Below are 18,707 nucleotides of genomic sequence, written 5' to 3' on the forward strand. Positions count from 1 at the left end.
GATTCTGATAGTGAACCTACAGGAGAGCTCACATTCTAGTATGTTTATTCAGTTACCACTGCCATCCTTTTATCAATTTGTGTGTAGAGTCCACAGGATATCAAACAAGATAAGGGTGCTATCATGCCCTTCTGCACATTCTCCTCTACATATCCTTTGGTCTGAATTTAATCTTCTTGACATCATCTCCTCCCCCATTCTCTTGCTTTATTTCAATGAAAAAGTAACCCTTTGCTCCCTATAAACTTTCCCCCTATCTTTTAATTCTTTTTCTTTTGCTTACAAACATGCTCAAGTTTTTCTTATCCTGAAAAAAATCTTCATTAGATCCCACCATTCCCTTTAGCTGTTATTCTATATCTTTTTTTTTGCAGTTAAACCTAGAGAAAAAAATCTACATCCATTGCCTCCATTTTCTCTCTGGTCATTTCTTAGTCCTTTGCTATCAGCTTCTCATCTCATCACTTAAAATGAAACTGTTCTCACTAAAATCACCAGTGATCACTTTATCACTAAATCAGTTAGCCTTTTCTAAATCCTCATCCTTTTTGACCTCTAAGATATTTGACAGTATTGACCACCCTCTCATCCTGGATTTTTATGACACCAGTCTCTCTTAATTTTTCTCTTACTTGTCTGACTATTCCTTCCCAGGCTCCTTTGTTGTTTTATTATCTATATCATGTTCATTAACTGTGGCTATATCCTAACTACACTCACTTTGTGACATCAGCTCCAGTGGGTCTATGCAGAAGACTTTCAAACCTCTCTTTGTTTCTGAGCTTCGTGTGTGCATCTCCAGCTATCTGTTGGATACTCCAGACTGCTGTCCCTAAAGCAATTCTTTAAATTCAGCATATCAAAACAGAACTCGCTTTCCTTCCTCCTCCCTTCAAATCCATCTTCCTTCTGAACTTCCTTATTTCTATTGAAGGTACCATCATCCTTCTTCAGCATTATCCTTGACTTTTCATTCTCTTTAACCCCATTTATCCTTAGTTGCTAAATCTAGTCTATTCTAACTTCACACTATCTCTTCAATCCAACCTTTTCTCTTTAGTTACACAGCTTTCAAGCCCTCATTCTCACTTGTCTAGAATATTACAATAACTTCCTAATTGTTCTCTCTCAGTATTCTTTTACCTATCCAGCCTTCTTACAGTTGCCCAAGTGATTTTTTTCTGGAGGGCTGGTCTGATCTATACCATATCCAATAGATTCCAGTGATTTCCTGTTGCTTCTAGGATCAAATATAAGCACTTTTCTTAGCTTTTAAAGTCCTTCACAATTTACCTCCAGCTTGCTTTTTCAGTCTTACTTCCCTTCCCACATTCTGTGACAAATTGGTCATTCTCCTGTTCCTTTCATGCCAATGCCATTTCTCCCTTTCTGTGTCCTTCCACTGGCTGGCATTAGTGCCTCTTTTCCTATTTTTGGAATATCTCACTTCTCTCTGCTTCTTCAAGAAGCTTTTTCTGATTCTCCCTCTTCCCCATATTTTGTTTTTATTTTCCTTATACTTATACTTTCCTTATACTTATTCATGTGCATGTTTTGTGCATCCCTTCATATAATGTAAGCTCTTTGAGAACAAAAATCATATCATTCATTTTGTCTCTGTATCCTTCATTCTAAGCCCCTCTCCGAGCAAAACCTAGCAATTGTCAGTTGGAATTGAGAGGAAATATGTAAAGAGAGAAAAAGAAATGTGGGTTGAGGGTCAGAACCAAGGATTGATTTATATTGGGAAGAGTGAGAATGGGAGGAAGGAAAGAAAAAATTACACCATATATTTTGATTTTGAATGATTTAGAAGATGATATGAATCTAGCTTTGGTGAAAAGGCCAGTTGGTTCTAGCCTAAGGCAAGGAAATGAATGGATTGATTAGAAGTCCTATTTATTCTGCCTCCTATTCCAAGACTTGTATTTGTGGATGTGTAATTTAGGACCACTTTTTTGGGTGGGAGGGCATGGTTTGTAGGGAAGCTGTAGTTGATAACTACCTTTCACATAAACAATACTTAATAAGACTTAAGTTCTTGTTCCCTCTTAATTCTCCAGATGCTCTTCCCACCCTTCATACTCCACATATTTAATTAATATATACTGCCCATATTCTCAGTTATGCTAATTCAATTATGAAATATTTAGATTATCAGAGACTTCCAAGTCCCTTTAGAACACTTTTCAATACAATGCATACCAGCTGAACTCTATAAGCTTATTAGGGGTTTTTAGTTCCTAAAGATTGGGTCAAGTTCATTTGGGGGTATCATTGATAAAATTATGTAGTATTGAATGGAAGGAAGGTTAAGAACAAGTCTAATGTCAAATCAAAAAGTTACTTTCCTCAGCCCCCTTCCACCCCCATCTCCTATGACTATAATTATTTCCTACAAAGCCTCTGCACTGTAGGATTTTCCTCCTCAGTTGTAGAATATTGAAAAAGACAGAATAATAAGGTATTTCTCAGATCTGTTGGCTTTTTTTTTTTTAAGAAGTTGGTGCAATTCCTAAGGAAAATGACAAGCTTAGGCACTACATTATTATGTGAAATATAACAAAAGTGACTCATTCTGCTAGTTGTTGCTAAGTGCTTTTGATCAAGTCATAATTACCACCTTGCTATTACCTGAATTTTATGCCAACCTGAACAAATCAGTTCTAATTTTAGCAGAGTAAAAGAAAAATTATTCACAGCAGAGTTATATTATTTGTGCTATTCTGAATGAATTTATTTCAGAATCAGAGAAGTTTAAAGCTAGAAGAGATTTTAGTCTTAATTTTCTCATTTTGCAGATGAAGAAACTATTTCCTAGAAGTGACTTGTCAAAGGTGACATAAGTGATTAATGATTGAACCACAACTCAAGCCCTAGTTGTCTACTCTTAGATTGGTGGTCTTTTCCTTTTACCAGAACTGCATCTGAATGAGTAATTGAATTTATTAAGCACTTATTATGTACAAAGCATTGGCAGTATAAGTAGAAAATTTCAGAAGATCCCTGCAGGTAATTCATATAGAAGATCTAAGCTGATCTCCATTCTGTGCATTTTCATTGGCAATCCCCATGCTTGGAACTCTCTTTTCATCTCTACCTCCTGATTTTCTGGCTTCCTTTAAATCTTAACTAACATCCCATATTCTACAGGAAGCCTTTCCTGATTCTGCTTGATGCTTGTGCTTTCCCTTTGACATTACTTATTTTTCCTTATCCTATCTGCATTTTGTTTGTACATAGTTATGTGTATGTTTCTCCCTCATTATACTTTTGAGCTTTTTGAAGGTTTTTTTTTGCTCTGTAGGTAACAAGCTGTTGATACTTGATGGGGATAGCTAGGTATTATCCTCAGTGATTGCTTTGCTGGATGATGGTTTCAGGAACTGGACTAAAAATAATCTAAGGATACTATTTCCAGAACTCATTGATGGCAGTTGGCCAGCAGGAACAAGCATAAGTAATTATCTTAGAAAATTATTTTGATCAGTCTATAATGTCAAGTTAGCAATTAACTCAAGGACTTCCTTACATTCATAGGTTTCCAAGATTTACTTGGAATATATGGTATATCCCATTTTATATATCTTTGTATCATTCTCTAATGTAAGAATCCAGTTCCTATTCAAATGCTCGGTATTAATAAAGAATGTGACAGTGGTTTTCTGAAGGAAACCCAGAGCCTATGGACCATGAGTTCCAGTAGATTTTTGATTAAATCAATTTGATTTACATTACAATTTAATTTAATTTATTTTAATTTTTTAATTTAAATACAATTTGATTATTATAAAGACTTTTAAGTAGATACTGGGTAATGAAATGTATATGCTGTCCAAGGACCAACAATTTTAGCTAAAATGAAGAAGTTTAGAAGATTTATGAAATTTTTTTCCTAGTGACAATGTGGAAGACTTATTGGTTCTGATAAAAAATATACACATCTTTGAAAATAAAATGTCTTGGTTAATACTGGGGGATAGGGAGATGCAGACCTTTTTTTTTTTTTCATATGTGTAAGGGGATCTCAGTATAGAACTATCTCCACTAATGAGGGATATATGTGTTATTCAGGAGGGTTACTACCTCTGATGTGAGGGCTTACTGAACTGCTCACCTTTGTTCCACCTGGCATTCAACTCTCACCTGTGATTCCAAAAAGCTGCAACATGTTCAGCAGCAGCCACCTAGGTAAATAATCTCAACAGATGGGTTAACCAGGTTGAGGATAACTGGCAGACCTCAAACCCATTGGTGAGTTAGTAGATGTCTAACCAAGCATGTGAGACTTCTCCTTCTTCCCCCAATGAACAGATGAGAAAAGTTTGTTCACATGGCAATGAAGGGAGCTGAAGCAACTCTATGGAGTCCTTAGAGCCTGGTTAGGCATGTTAGAAGCCCAAAGTCATCTGCTACATCCTGAGCCATTGCCAGTCTTCCTGACTTTTGTCTTGCCACTGAATTTCAGACTATCTAGAAGAGAGGACTTTGTGCAACTTTTTCAATTAAATCCAATTCATGTAGGAGTCAAGACATCATCCTGTTATGTCATTGATCCTTTTCAAAAAACAAAGGACAAACAGTAATATGTCCACCAATGAAATTATCACCTCCTTTCCAGTTTACTTCTTACAGAATTTCCTAGGCCACTGGAAGGTTACACACACTTGCTAATAGTCACATAGTTGGTTTATATCAAAGGCAGGACTTCAGCCTATGTCTTTCTAACTCTTTTATTAAGCTATTTATTACTGAAAGGGACCTTAGAGATCATCTAGGGCAACCTTCTCATTCAGTAGATGAAGAAACTGTGTGTTCCCCCACCCCCCCAAGAAGCTAAGTGATTTATTTACTACATAAGTAGTGACTCCAAGCATAGCTGTTTTGTTAGTACAGTATATGCCATGATGCCCCTCAGTAAATATAGCAGGTTTTAAAAAGTGTTTAGTTTAAAATACTACATAATGCTTGTCTGGCTACCTCTTCAGTGCCAATATTCTGTCCCTAATAAAGGATCTGTATCTGTAGTTAATGTATGCTCCATTTTGATCGGTGACCCATTATGGCTCTGTCACCCATTAATTCATCTAAACACTTCTTCAACCTAAATAAGTATTTAATCTTCTTAGAATAAAGAATTTCAGAAGTTCACTACCTTCATTTTATGGGATAGTAGTTTTAAGACATATAGCATTGTTTCTTTTAAACTTAGATTCCTCTTTGATATTTAATAGCAAGTCTATGATCACTTATCTCATATCCTTCATTTATGAAATTTCACCTTTTAGTTTCTTTCTAGACTGAAAAGCCCAAATATTTTTTCCATGTCATTGGTCATTAATTTTAGAGAGATACTTCAATTTGGAGTAAAGATTTTTAACTCTTTTTTTTTTTATAGTAACATTTTATTGACAGATAACTCTTTTTTTTAATGTTAAGAAAATCCTTTGGACAGCTTGAAGCTCAAAATAATGTTTCTAAATGCATAAAATACATAAAGCATAAAAAATATAAAGGAAATCAATTATTGAAATATAATTATCTGAATATTTAAAAACAAAATTCACAATTCCTCCTAAAAGCTTTCCATCTAAGATTGCTACATTAAGAGCCCCCATTTAGACAATTGAATAATTGCTAGTCTAAGTTTTACTTTAGCCACATATTTTCTATAAAAGAGATATATCCTTGTTTGTTGTTTTAATATGTATTCTTTATAACTCATATATAAGTGTTGTTTTTGGCTTGTAAATACTATGCATTACAAGAATAGTGAATTACTTTTATATCTCTATTAGAAATTGTTATTTCATTTGCCAAAGCAAATTGAAATGTCCTAATTCATTAGGTTAATCAAAGCTATCTGGGCATTGTTTTTCCTATCTATATGTGGACAGTTTCTTCAGTCAGGAATTTAACTGTTTAAAACATTTTATGTTCTTTGGATATGTGTGTATACACACATATAGGAGTATTGAACAAAATAAATATATTTGTATTATATTGATCCCCAAATATAAATCCCCAAATTTGGCTATGTAAGACCAGTGCATGGTCTGTAAATTTTATGCCATGAATGTTAGGAAGCTACAGCATATTGCCAAGGATGCAAGTTATGCAACAGAAATGATGGATAAAAGGCATTATTAAGGACATGTGTGACTAAAAAGGAAGGAGGTGCTGGGCATGTAGAGAGTGTGAAGGATAACAGATGGGCAGCCCAAATGTTCTTCTCTTGTGTCCACAAAACATTAAGATAACTAGAGGAACGTCAGCAGCCTGTTGTATGTATCCTTTTTTGGGAAGCTTTTATAGAAAGATAGCTAAGTGGTACAGTGGATAGCGCACTGGGCCTGGAGTCAGGAAGTTGTCTTTCTGAGTTTAAATTTGGTCTCACACTAGCTGTGTGATCCTGGGAAAGTTGTTTCACCCTGTTTGCCTCAGTTTCCTGATCTATAAAATGACCTGGAAAAGGAAATGGAAAATCACTCCAATATTTTTGCAAAGAAAAATCCCAAATAAGGTCACAAAAGTCAGATGCAACTGAAATAAAAGAAAAATGACAGGAATTATACAGGATAAGAAAGTGTGAAAGTCATAATTAACAGGAATTACCTACATTGAAACACAAGTCCACTGAAATATTTCTTATAAATGCATACATAGATTTGGGGGAATACAGCCTGATTAGCTGAAACCATAATGGACTGTATAGCCGGTAGCCTTAATTTGTTGGGCAACTAAAGAAAATAAAAAGCTGGATTCTCAATTTCAAATAAATTTTAGTTGGTAGAGGGGGAGAGTACAGTTTAATTTCCTCACTCAAGAAACCACTGCTACTAAAAGCTGAGTTAACACTTTTTTATTCTTAAGTAACTTTTGCCTTTTCACTAGAAGACTTTGTCATTAAACGTGTCTATGAAGGGTCAATTCAGCCTAGAAATGGAAGGATGACTGTTATATGTCATATACCATTGGCATAACTTCACACAAGCCACTTAACTTGGAGAAAATTGGCCTCCATTTTCTAAAATGAAGGGATTGGACTAAACCTCTAATGGTCTCTTCCAGCTCTAAATCTCTGAACCTTGTGATCTGAATGATTAAGATTTTCATAAAAGGTTACAAAATAGAGAACTTAGTCTCAGTACTAGGTTAGGCAAGTGTCACTGGCTCTCTGTTGTGATACCCTTTAGCTTTAGAGCATTTTTTAACTTTATAACTTTTTCGATCTAAGAAAATTTTTTAAAATTGAATTTATTGCTGGTCATTAATTTTTATTGTTGTGTAGTTCCCAGTGCAAAGTGTAGAAAACATATTTTGTTTTTATTGGATAGATTCTGGTATAATCAAATATTTTTAATAACTTTATTCAAAATGGTTATTAGAAAGACTAAATGAGAGATTAGGTCTTCATTGCATGCAGGCTGCCTGATAGTTTAGATAAAAGATACCTGGGTTGCTCAGAATGAGCACTCCCTCAACTTATTCCCTCTTTTCTAGCTTGGTAGATAGTTGCAATCATCACCCAGTAATTTATGTAATAAAGACTATCTCAGATAGAGTGTGCCCTTCTAATAGGAATAAACTCCAATCACTGAGCTCAAACATGGCAGTTACTAACTGGCTAAGACCTTCCAGAGTTTATGTTGTTTTGGTATAATGTTTGAAAAGCCAGAGTCAATATATTCATTTTTTTTCCTACATAATAAAAAAAAATTAATGCCTTTTGTTTTTATATCATAAGTTGTTTCTGTATGGTCTCTCTTTACCCAGTGGGCTCAATCTTTGTTGCAATGAAAAAATGTTAAGCAAAACCAACCAAACATTCTGGATCATACATAGAAAACCACATCTGACAAATATATGCATCATTCTATGCTATTGTCCATATCTCTCCTAAAATATGGTTTGTTTATCATCTCTTCTCAGGGGTCAAGATTAGCTCTAAAAAAAATCATTGAGTTTGGCATTGTTTTAGAGTTTTTATTTATTATCAGAATCATTCTGTATTATTTACTTTAGATTTGCTTGCTTTATATTGCATCACTATTCAAGTCTTCTCATGTAGCTCTGAATTCCTCATTTTCACAACCATTTCCTAAGTAATGGACACCTACTTTAGTTTTTTGTAGACTTTTCTTTCTTTTACCTTCTTGAGGTAGGATTGCTAGATTGGAAGATAATTTTGAATAAAAAAATTACTTTTAATGTTCTCAACATTTTGGAGAGAGCTAGGAAAAGGGAGAGAAAGATGTATGTGTGTGTATAATTTGTGTGATCGTTTTGTGTCAAATTCTAAATAAGTATGAAATATCTTATGTTTCTCAATTTACCAAATACTTAAACTTATTGAGCTGGATAGACAGATTTTGTTTTTTGTTTTTTCTTCTAATAGTATTTTATTTTTCCAAATGCAAGTAAAGATAATTTTTGCCATTGATTTAAAAAAAATTTTTTTTCACCATTCATTTTTGTAAGACTTTTATATTCCAAACTTTTTCTCTCTTCCTTCTTTCCCTTCCCCCTCCCTAAGATAGCAGGCAATTTGATAGAGGTTAAATATATTCAATTCTTTTAAACATACTTTCATATTTGTTATGTTATTAAGAAAAATTGGACCAAAAGGGGAAAAAATATGAAAGAGAAAAAAACAAAAAAGTGAAAATACTATATTTCGATCCATATTCAGTCTCCATAGTTCTCTCTCTAGGTGCAGATGGTATTTTCCATCTCAATTCTATTGGAATTGCTTTGAATTACCACATTATTGAGAAGATCCAAATCCATCACAATTGATCATCACATAATCTTACTGTTACTGTGTACAATGTTCTCCTGGTTTTGCTCACTTCACTCAGCATCAGTTCATGTAAATCTTTCCAGGCTTTTCTGAAATCAACCTGTTTATCATTTCTTATAGAACAATAATATTCCTTTACATTCATATACTGTAACTTATTCAGCCATTCCCCAATTGATGGGTATTTACTCAATTTCTAAATCTTTGCCTCTACAAAAAGAGTTGCTACAAACATTTTTGCATATATGGGTCCTTTTCCCTCTTTTATGATCTCTTTGGGATGCAGACATTACTGGATCAAAGGTTATGCACAGTTTGATAGTCCTTGGACATGGGTCCAAATTGCTCTCTAGAATGGTTGAATCAGTTCACAATTCCACCAACAACGTATTTGTGTCCCAGGTTTCCCACATCCCCTCCAGCAACATTTATCATTATCTTTTCTTGTCATTTCAGACTATCTGATAGATATGAGGTGCTCCTTCAGAGTTGTTATAATTTGCATTTTTCTAATCAATAGTGATTTAGCGTATTCTTTCATATGACCTATAGATGGCTTTAATTTCACCATCTGAAAATTGTTCATATCCCTTTGACCATTTATCAGTTGGGGAATGACTTGTATTCTTGTAAGTTGAGTCAGTTCTCTATATATTTGAGAAAGGGGGATTTTATCAGAAACACTGGCTGTAAAAATTATTTCCCAGCTTTCAAGCAGGATAACTTTTCAATGTGAGAGATGATCTATATAGGGTCGTTGATATATTGTTGGGGCAACTAATTGTCAGTTACCTAGACTCACTCATCTGAGTTATCAATGAATGAATTTGTAGCCTTTCTCCAAGTTATTTGTTCTAGTTGATTTCAATGTCACACTCACTAAGAATTTTTTGTTTTAAAGACCCCAAATTATAATCCTCCCCTTCCCTAAATGTTGACCTTTTAAAATGCATTCTCATGACAGGAAACTTGTTTCATAGCTTTATTTTGTAAATTCTAAAGGTATTGGGTAATGTTCTTAGTAGGAAAAAATTGTAAGTAAATTTTTGAATTAGTATTCCAGATTCACTTCTGCTTTCAGGGCCAGTCTTTTTCTTTTTTAGGTTTTATTGATATCTTTTGCTTTTTATACCACAGCCATCTCTCATTAAATTACTCCCACCAACCCATCTCAAGGGGAGCTTTTTAAGAAAGGTGTTCTGCAAAACTCTTCTAAAGTTATCTCAAGCTTTTTCCAGAAATAGCCACCTTTTTAACACCTATATTTCATACTAGTGGTTCTTTCTGTCATTGAGGCAGAAAAAGCAATCACAATGACTGAAAATTTAATATCAGCCATATATAGTGGCACATGCCTGTAATCCTTAATACCAGGGAGTCTGAGGTCAGTGGGTCTCTTGAATTTAGGAGTTCTGAGTAGCAGCAGGTGAGGACATTGGGTATCTATGCTGGCATTCGTGAGGTGAATTCTTGGTGTCTGAGGTCCACCAGATTGACTAAATCAGAGTTCCTGTGCCAGAGTGGGATGGTATAAAAATAGTTCCTGTACTTTTAGTCTGGATGAGAGAGAAACTCAGCCTTATTTTTATTTTTTATTATCTCTATTTATTTTTAATTATAGCTTTTTGTTTTCAAAATATATACATGGATAATTTTTGACATTCACCCTACAAAACCCTGTGCTCCAATTTTTCCCTCTCCCTTCCCACTCCTCCCCCAGTCAACAAGTGATCCAATATATGTTAAATATGTGCAATTCCTCTATATATATTTCATTTTTTTATTATAGCTTTTTATTTACAAGTTATATGCATGGGTAATTTTACAGCATTGACAATTGCCAAACCTTTTGTTTCAATTTTTCCCCTCCTTCCCCCCATCCCCTCCCCTCCATGGCAGATTGACCAATACATGTACTAACAGTTATTTTGCTGTACAAAAAGAATCGGACTTTGAAATAGTGTACTATTAGCCTGTGAAGGAAATAAAAAATGCAGGCGGACAAAAATCCTCTATATATATTTCTACAAATATCATGCTGCACAAGAAAAATCATATCCAAAAGAGAAAGAAAATGAGAACAAAAACAAAATGTGAACAAAAACAGTGAAAATACTGTGTTGTGGTCTACATTCAGTTCCCACTGTCTTCTGAGTGCAGATAGCTCTCTTCATCACAAGACCATTGGAATTGGTCTGAATCATGTCATAACTGATGAGAACCATGTCCATCAGTATTGTTCATCATATAATCTTGCTGTGCTGTATACACTGATTGGGTTCTACTCATTTCACTTAACATCAATTCATCTAAGTCTCCCCAGGCCTCTGAAATCATCCTGCTGATCGTTTCTTATAGAAGAACAATATTTCATAACATTCATGTACCATAACTTGTTCAAGCCATTCTCCAATTGATTCAGTCTTACTTAAAAAAAAAAAAGTCAGAGCAATGGAAAAAGAGAAGGTGGGTATTATTAATAGGCTAATCAATGAGCAATTTAAAAGTAGAAAAGGAATAAAAGATGTTATTAGGGAAATGCATGATAAGAAAAGATGGAAAGGGGGAAAGATAACAGATGGATAGCTTAGGTACTCAACTGGTGTCCTTGTGATAATAGGAGAAAAGAAGTAAGGGATATTGAGTAAACCTTCTGTGGGAAAGAGTCACATAGGATGGCAGGTTTGAGTGGATTACAACTGGAAAGTATAGCCACTTCAATGAGATCACATATCTATTTAAGTACTTAAGAGTTCTGCTTTTATTAAAACTATCAGTGTCTATTAAGTCGTGAAAAGTATGAATTTCCTCATACCTGTCACTTTACTCAAAGGATCCAATCTTGACATTTTCCTCTGTTGACATCTCTTATTGTGAGCCATAAAGCTCAGAATGATTACATCCCTATTTTCAGAATTCATGAATTTGTCCCAGTGGTACCTCTCCACCAAAGTGGATCATGAGCCACCAGAGCAGCTGTGGCTAAAGAATTCATCACAGTCCAGCCAAGTTCTTCCTGAGCCTTTTCCAAGTTAACAAAATAAAAAAAAAAAAGGAGGGGGGGGGGTGCAGCTAGATGGCATAGTGGATCGAGATCAGCCTTGAAATCAGGCAGACCCGAGTCCAAATCCATCCTTTTGAGACACTTAACAGTTACTAGCTATGTGACCCTGGGCAAGTCACTTAACTTCAATTGCTTCATCAATAAAAAACCAAAGTTTAACAAGGCTTATTGCAGGAGCCTTTCCAACTTGATACTTACTAAAGCTTTTGCCTTATTAGCATACCCTGCAAGAACCCAGGAATCCTCATGCTTCAGTGAGCTTCAGGGTAGAACTTTTTTGGAAGAAAAACATTGACCTCCCATAATTAAAATTTTAAAAATGCTCATTAATTTAATAAATTTTTAGTCTTTAGGCCAAACATATCAATAGATGGGAGAAATTATGTTAACATATTCTTTTAGCAAGCAAAGGATGGTCCTTTGGGACCTAATGATTTGCTTTTTGCTTAGAAAAGATCCATACCCAAGGATTAAAAAAGAGCTGGGAAGGAGGATGAAATGGGTGTAGACCAATAGCTTAGAATTCAAGTTGCAAATTTCAAATATTTCTATTCTTTATATTTTGACTTTACAATGAGAATTAAATTAACACATATTAAGTATGTTTTATGTTCTAGGTACTGTATTAGAGACTGGAGAAAAGAAGATTAAAAAAAACCTTGATCTCAAGAAGCTTATGTATTCTGACAGTGCTTGGGAAATTATAATGCTGATAATTATTTCTTAAGTCTGATCCAGAGCTATAATCATTTGACATAACAGCATAGATTGATCATAAAAAATAGTTTCTTAAAGTTTTTAGAAATTAATAGTTTGCAGGAGATTTGGAGTATTTCTAAACCTTAGTGATCTTTTAAGTTGCTAGAATCCAACTTTTCAACTTTTCCCTATTGAGATTTTGATATATTGAGGTGAGAGAGTATGGGGATTACTTAAGAAATTAAATGGGAATATTTTGGGAGTTTTATAAAAGTCACATTCAATATGCCAAGGCCAACAGATGACAGAGAGCCTCTAACCAAATATTTTACTCAATTTTACAATAAGATATTGTAAACACTTCATAAAAGAAAAAGAAAATAATTCAGACTTCTTCTCTGGCACAAAGAGGACCAGAACATTTTATGTGGATTTCCCAGGTTGTTCACCCAACTCCCACAATACAGAAAGGATAACTGTATATAGTCTGTTGTTGAAATCTTTTAGGAAGCTTGAAACGAATGGGCAAGAAAAATGATGCTGATAAAATATTTTCAAAAACTATGTTTTTAAATCTCTTAGCTAACCTACCCACAATGAATTACTGGTAGCTTTAAAATGAATGTCTACTTAGATTGCTAATGCCACGTAATTTTTTTTTTGTCCATCTATCTTTAGGACTACTCCCATGGCAATGCCAGAGAAAAGAAAAAGTTGACTACAATTATAAAATCTTCATACTGATATTTTTGAATGTTGCTGTTTTTTGTACTTGAAGTTATTAGGTGTGGATTAGAAACAAAAAATAAACAAAAATATTTGAAGCAATTAGTATCTATCCCTTAATGGAATTTATATTCTAAGTGTATAGCATAATAGTCCCTATACCAACTAGCAGCCCCTAGAATACCTACTTATGATCTGCACTCATCGAGAGGACAGTGGGAACTGAATGTGGATCACAATATAGTATTTTCACTCTTTTTGTTGTTGTTTGTTTGCATTATGTTTTCTTTCTCATTATTTTTCCTTTTTGATCTGATTTTTCTTGTGCAGCATAATATTTGTGGAAATATGTATAAAGGAATACTATATTCTAGAGTATAACCAGAAACCAAGAAGCACACAGTAAGTACCCTCTTATTTTGGGTGACCCACCACTCTGTGTAGCTTTGGGCAGTTTATTTTGCTACTTTGGGGCTTAGTTAAGGAGTGACCTTATTTGTTCCTCTGAGTTCTGACATTCAACAAAATCATTGGGACAATGATTTATTTATATTTATAAAACATTTATATTTTTTATATATTTCTAAAATATCTACTATTTACTAGTCACTGGCGAAAACAAACAAAAATAATGTCCTGGTCTTCCACTAATTTACATTTTCTTTTGATCATAGTTTTGTACATACTCCATGTATACAAAATTTTACTTACCTTATTTTATTTCCTAGGAAACTTGATTTAGAGCCATCCTCCTTCCTCTCTCTTTTCTATTCTCTTCTCCTATTTGACCTGTTGTTGTTGTTTGTCCTTTGATCTTGAAGAAAACCATGATATCGGAGAGATGACACGAGATAATTAAAGACAAAATATATATCTTGAAGGAGGAAAGTGCTAATAGTTGAAATTAGGAAATTCATCTTGTAGGAATTAGGAAAGTTATATTGTAGGACAGAGCACCTGAACTGTGCTTAAAAGGAAGCTAGAGATTGTATGAGGTGATTGGGAGTAGAGTACTCCTCTGGAAAAGGCAATAATATATAATAAAGCTGTCTGGAGCCAGATTATGAATAAATGTAAGCTTTAAGAATATCTAATTTTTTCCCCCTGAGGCAATTGGAATTAAGTGACTTGCCCAGGATCACACAACCAGGAAGTGTTAAATGTCTGAGGCCAGATTTGAATTTGGATCCTCCTGACTTCAGGGCTGGTGTTCTGTGCACTACAGCAACTAGCGGCCCCTAGAATACCTACTTATGATCTGCATCCATCGAGAGGACAGTGGGAACTGAATGTGGATCACATTATAGTATTTTCACTCTTTTTGTTGTTGTTTGTTTGCTTTATGTTTTCTTTCTCCTTTTTTTTCCTTTTTGATCTGATTTTTCTTGTGCAGCATAATATTTGTGGAAATACGTATAAAGGAATTGCATGTTTAACATATATTGTATCACTTGCCGACTGGGGGAGTGGGTGGGGAGGGGAGAGGGAAAAAATTTGAACACATGGTTTTGTAGGGATGGATGTCGATAATTATCTGCGTATATATTTTGAAAATAAAAAGTTTTAATTAAAAAAAAAAGATTACCTACTTATGTTAGCAGCTAGATAGCACAATAGATAGAGCACCAACTCTGGAGTCAAAAAGGACCTGAGTTCAAATCCAACCTCAAGACATTTACTAGCCCTATGACCCTGGATAAGTCACAACCTCAATTGTCTTCCAAAAGTGGGGGTGGGGGTGGGGGTGGGGAAGAGAGATACTTACTCAGAAGTTATACAGAGTATAAATTGCAAAGGGGAGAGACTACAAACAGGGAATCCAATTGTGATACTGTATGAGTAGTAGTCCAGATGAAAGTTGATGCATTTAATAGGTTTAGAGGCTGTGTGAATGAAGAGAAGGGGACGTATGCTGTAAAGGTAGAATCCATAAGGCTTGGCATTTGATTAGTTATGGATGTGAGGGAAAGGGAAGAGTCAAAGTTGACATGAAGTTTTCGAACCTTGATGGTCACCAGGTGGATGATGTTTCCATCAGTAAAAAGAAGCATTTTGGAATGGCAAGAAGATCTGTTTTGTAAATGTTGAGTTCTAGATGCATTATTGATATTAGGGTACATTAACATCTACTGGTCATCCTGCCATCTGGGGGAGGGGGTGGGGGGGTAAGAGGTGAAAAATTGGAACAAGAGGTTTGGCAATTGTTAATGCTGTAAAGTTACCCATGCATATATCCTGTAAATAAAAGGCTATTAAATTAAAAAAAAAAAAGATATTAGGGTACAGACAAGTTGATTATATGGAGAGATTATATTTAGTAGAGAGAGTACTGGATATTTAGAGAATCATTTTCATAGAGAATGATGATAGACCCAGCAGGACCAGAGAATACATCACTAAGAGAGAATGTAGAGAGAGAAAAAAGAAGGGCTCAGTACAAAACCCTAGTGGCAGGGAACAGTCATTCAACTAGCATTAAGTGTTTTCTCTGTATGTGCTTGGCATTGTGCTAAGTGTTGGGATACAAAGGCAAAGAACAGGATCTTACCCTCAAATGTTCCCATTCTAATAGAGAAGATGGTGTGTAAAGCAGTAGAAAACAGACAAATAGGAAGAAAACTACGAGGACATTTTCAGGGAGCCAAAGAAAGACTGTGTTCCCAAAAGAGGAGTGATAGACATATTCAAAATGTGTAGAGAGGGCTAGATAAGAGGACTAGACAAAGGCAATTCTCTAGTTGAGTTAGATGAGATACCATAGTACAAAGAGCTGAGAATGTTTCAGCTTAAAATGCTGTCACATGGGCATACTCAGGATTTAGCAGTGGCTTCTGTAATGCCAGGTTATTTTTTCTCAGTTTCTTCTAGAAGCAACACATTTAGCTAAGATTTGCATTTGAGTTTTTAGTGTTTGAAAGAACCCAGCCCATGTTTCATTTTGGTCTCCCCAAACAGTATATTATGCAGATTAACAAGAGAATATTAGGATCATAGGGTGATGTTGGGAGGGATCTCATAGGTCATCTACTCCATTGTTTCTCAGTTTTTTCATGTACTGAGATCCCTTTTTTTAACCTTAAATTTTGTGCATATCCACATTATGGTAATTGGACTATTGGTATCTGTTGATGGAGAAAACTGTCAACCCATTTGTGCTTATCAATCAATCACTTAACAAACATTAAGCATTGTGCTATACAAATAAAAATAATGAAACTCTTTTTGTGTTGAGCTTATATTCTAATGGAAGAAGCAAATGTGTACAGAATAAATTACAAAAAAACAAAAAGGTACAGAACAGTTCGATTCTAGTTAGTTTGGAAGGGGCAGGATACCAAGTGCAAGAGTTGGGGGTGTTTAAAAAAAACTTCATGTAGAAAACGGTGCTTGAACTATGCCTGAAAGAAAAAGTAGGATTTTTTTGTCAGAGATGATAAGGGAGTGCCTTCTAGGCATGTGAGACCACTGGTGTAAAGACTTGGAGACAAAAGATCAAATGTCTTATGTGAGGAACAAGAAGGCCAGTTTGACTCAATTGTAAATTGGGAGTGGGGTAAGGTCCAGTGAGATTGGAAAGATAGACTGTGAAGGGCTTTAAAAGCTAGGACAACAGAGGAGTATTTATTTTATCCAAAAGGGAGTTGATTGAGTTGACAAATGAGATGGTCATATCTTACATTTAAGGAAAATCGCTTTGGCTGCCAAGTAGAAAATGAATTGATTGGAGTGGAGAGAGACTTGAGGTGAAGAGGAGACCAGTTAGGAGGACATTGTAAATATTAGGTGAGAAGTAATTATGACTCAAATTAAGGTGAAAATTATGTGAGCAAAGAGAACGTATTATGAGAGAGATGGCAGGGTAAATATAGAGGTGGAAGTAGCAAGAATTAGTAGTTGGGATTGGAAATTGGGATTAGGAAGAGTGAGGAATCAAGGACAGTGCTGAGGTTACACATCTGAGAAGCTGGAAAGATAGTGATGCCTTCAAAGGACAGAAAAAGGTTAAGAAGAAAGGAGGGTCTGCAGGCAAAGATGATGAATTATGTTTTGGACATGTTGAGTATATATTAGGGGTGGAAACCAGCAAAGGAGACTGAAAAGGAGGGGTCAGATTGTTAAGAGGACTAGGAGAGAGAAATACTATGAAAGCTGAGGAGAGAGAATCCAGGTTTTGTATGTCAAAAACTACTAGCAGATCAAGATAATTGGGGCCTGAGAATTAGCATTTATGTAGCTTTAAGACCAACAAAACACTTTACATACATTATCTCTTCAAACTCCACAACAACTTGGTGAGGTAAATGCTGTTTTTAAATGCATGTTAAAGATGAGGAAAATGAGAAAGAGAGAGATTAAGTGACTTGCCCAGGATTACATATCTAGTGTCTAAGGTGGACTTTGCATTCAGATTTTTCTGACATTAGGTCCACTGTACCTCCTGGTTGTTAATCACAGTCATATCTCCAAATATAGCTCAGCATGGCAATACTTTGGCACTTGCATCGAGTTTCTGTGTGTGTGATATGTAATAGAATTATGCTAGATACCTTTGGAGAGCAAACATCTGTTCACATTTTGCCTAATGTTTATGATCAGTCTATCATTGAACAGGATTATTTCTGTTACCTCTCAAAAAATCTTTAGTGACTTTTTGGTATGGGTAAGAGAGAACTTGTTGAAAAAGAGCTGTGACAGGTAGCATTTTGCTTTCCTGAATCAAAATTTTTTTCAGTTTAGTAGTCAACACAATTGCATTTAATCCATTACTGACTGTCACTTGCAAATGCTTATTTTTTCCTCACTAATCATTTCCTCAAACAATTCTGTGAATTTATGTATATGTGACTCCCTTGAAAATTTCTTATAGATGGGACACCCAGAAATTACTGATGTTCTCTTAGTCCTTCCCCTTGTTCCCATATAAGATTTTTCCCCAATATTTGATGTTTTTCCCTTCTTGAGATACCTTGATGAAAATCAGTTTCTCAACACCATTACAGTTCTGTCTCCTTCAGCATGGATGTCCTTTTTATGCCCTTGTTTCCCCTTGGCTATTTTCTCTATTTCTTTTTCATGCTATTTCTAATACTCCTTATTTCTAACATAGCCAGAACTGTGATGACATTGTTTGTTGATCATGAAAGCATACCCCCAGCAACTTTTGAACATCTCTTATTGTTAGGAAGGTTTTTCTTATGTCAAGCCTAAATCTGTCTCTGAAACTTGTATTTATTGCTCCTGGGACCAAGAAAAACCAACCTGATTCTTCTTCCATGATAGACTTTTTAAAACTTAAAGGTAACTATATGATCCTCATCTCAACTCTTCACTTGAGGATTAAAGTTCTAATTTCCTTAAAGGAGCTTCTTGGGGGCCTCATAGTAGGAATTTGGTGGAAAGTGAGGAGGCTTTGGA

The 18,707-nt window shown here is 35.0% G+C and overlaps 1 protein-coding gene across 5 annotated transcripts in view; it reads left to right on the forward strand.

The window, feature by feature from the left end:
• Positions 1 to 18,707, forward strand: part of TEX2 (testis expressed 2) — a 140,654-nt gene that overhangs the window by 52,860 nt on the left and 69,087 nt on the right. The window lies entirely within an intron of this gene.

The sequence above is a fragment of the Sarcophilus harrisii genome, chromosome 4 (assembly GCF_902635505.1).
Source record: "Sarcophilus harrisii chromosome 4, mSarHar1.11, whole genome shotgun sequence".
NCBI classification, from domain to species: Eukaryota; Metazoa; Chordata; class Mammalia; order Dasyuromorphia; family Dasyuridae; genus Sarcophilus; species Sarcophilus harrisii.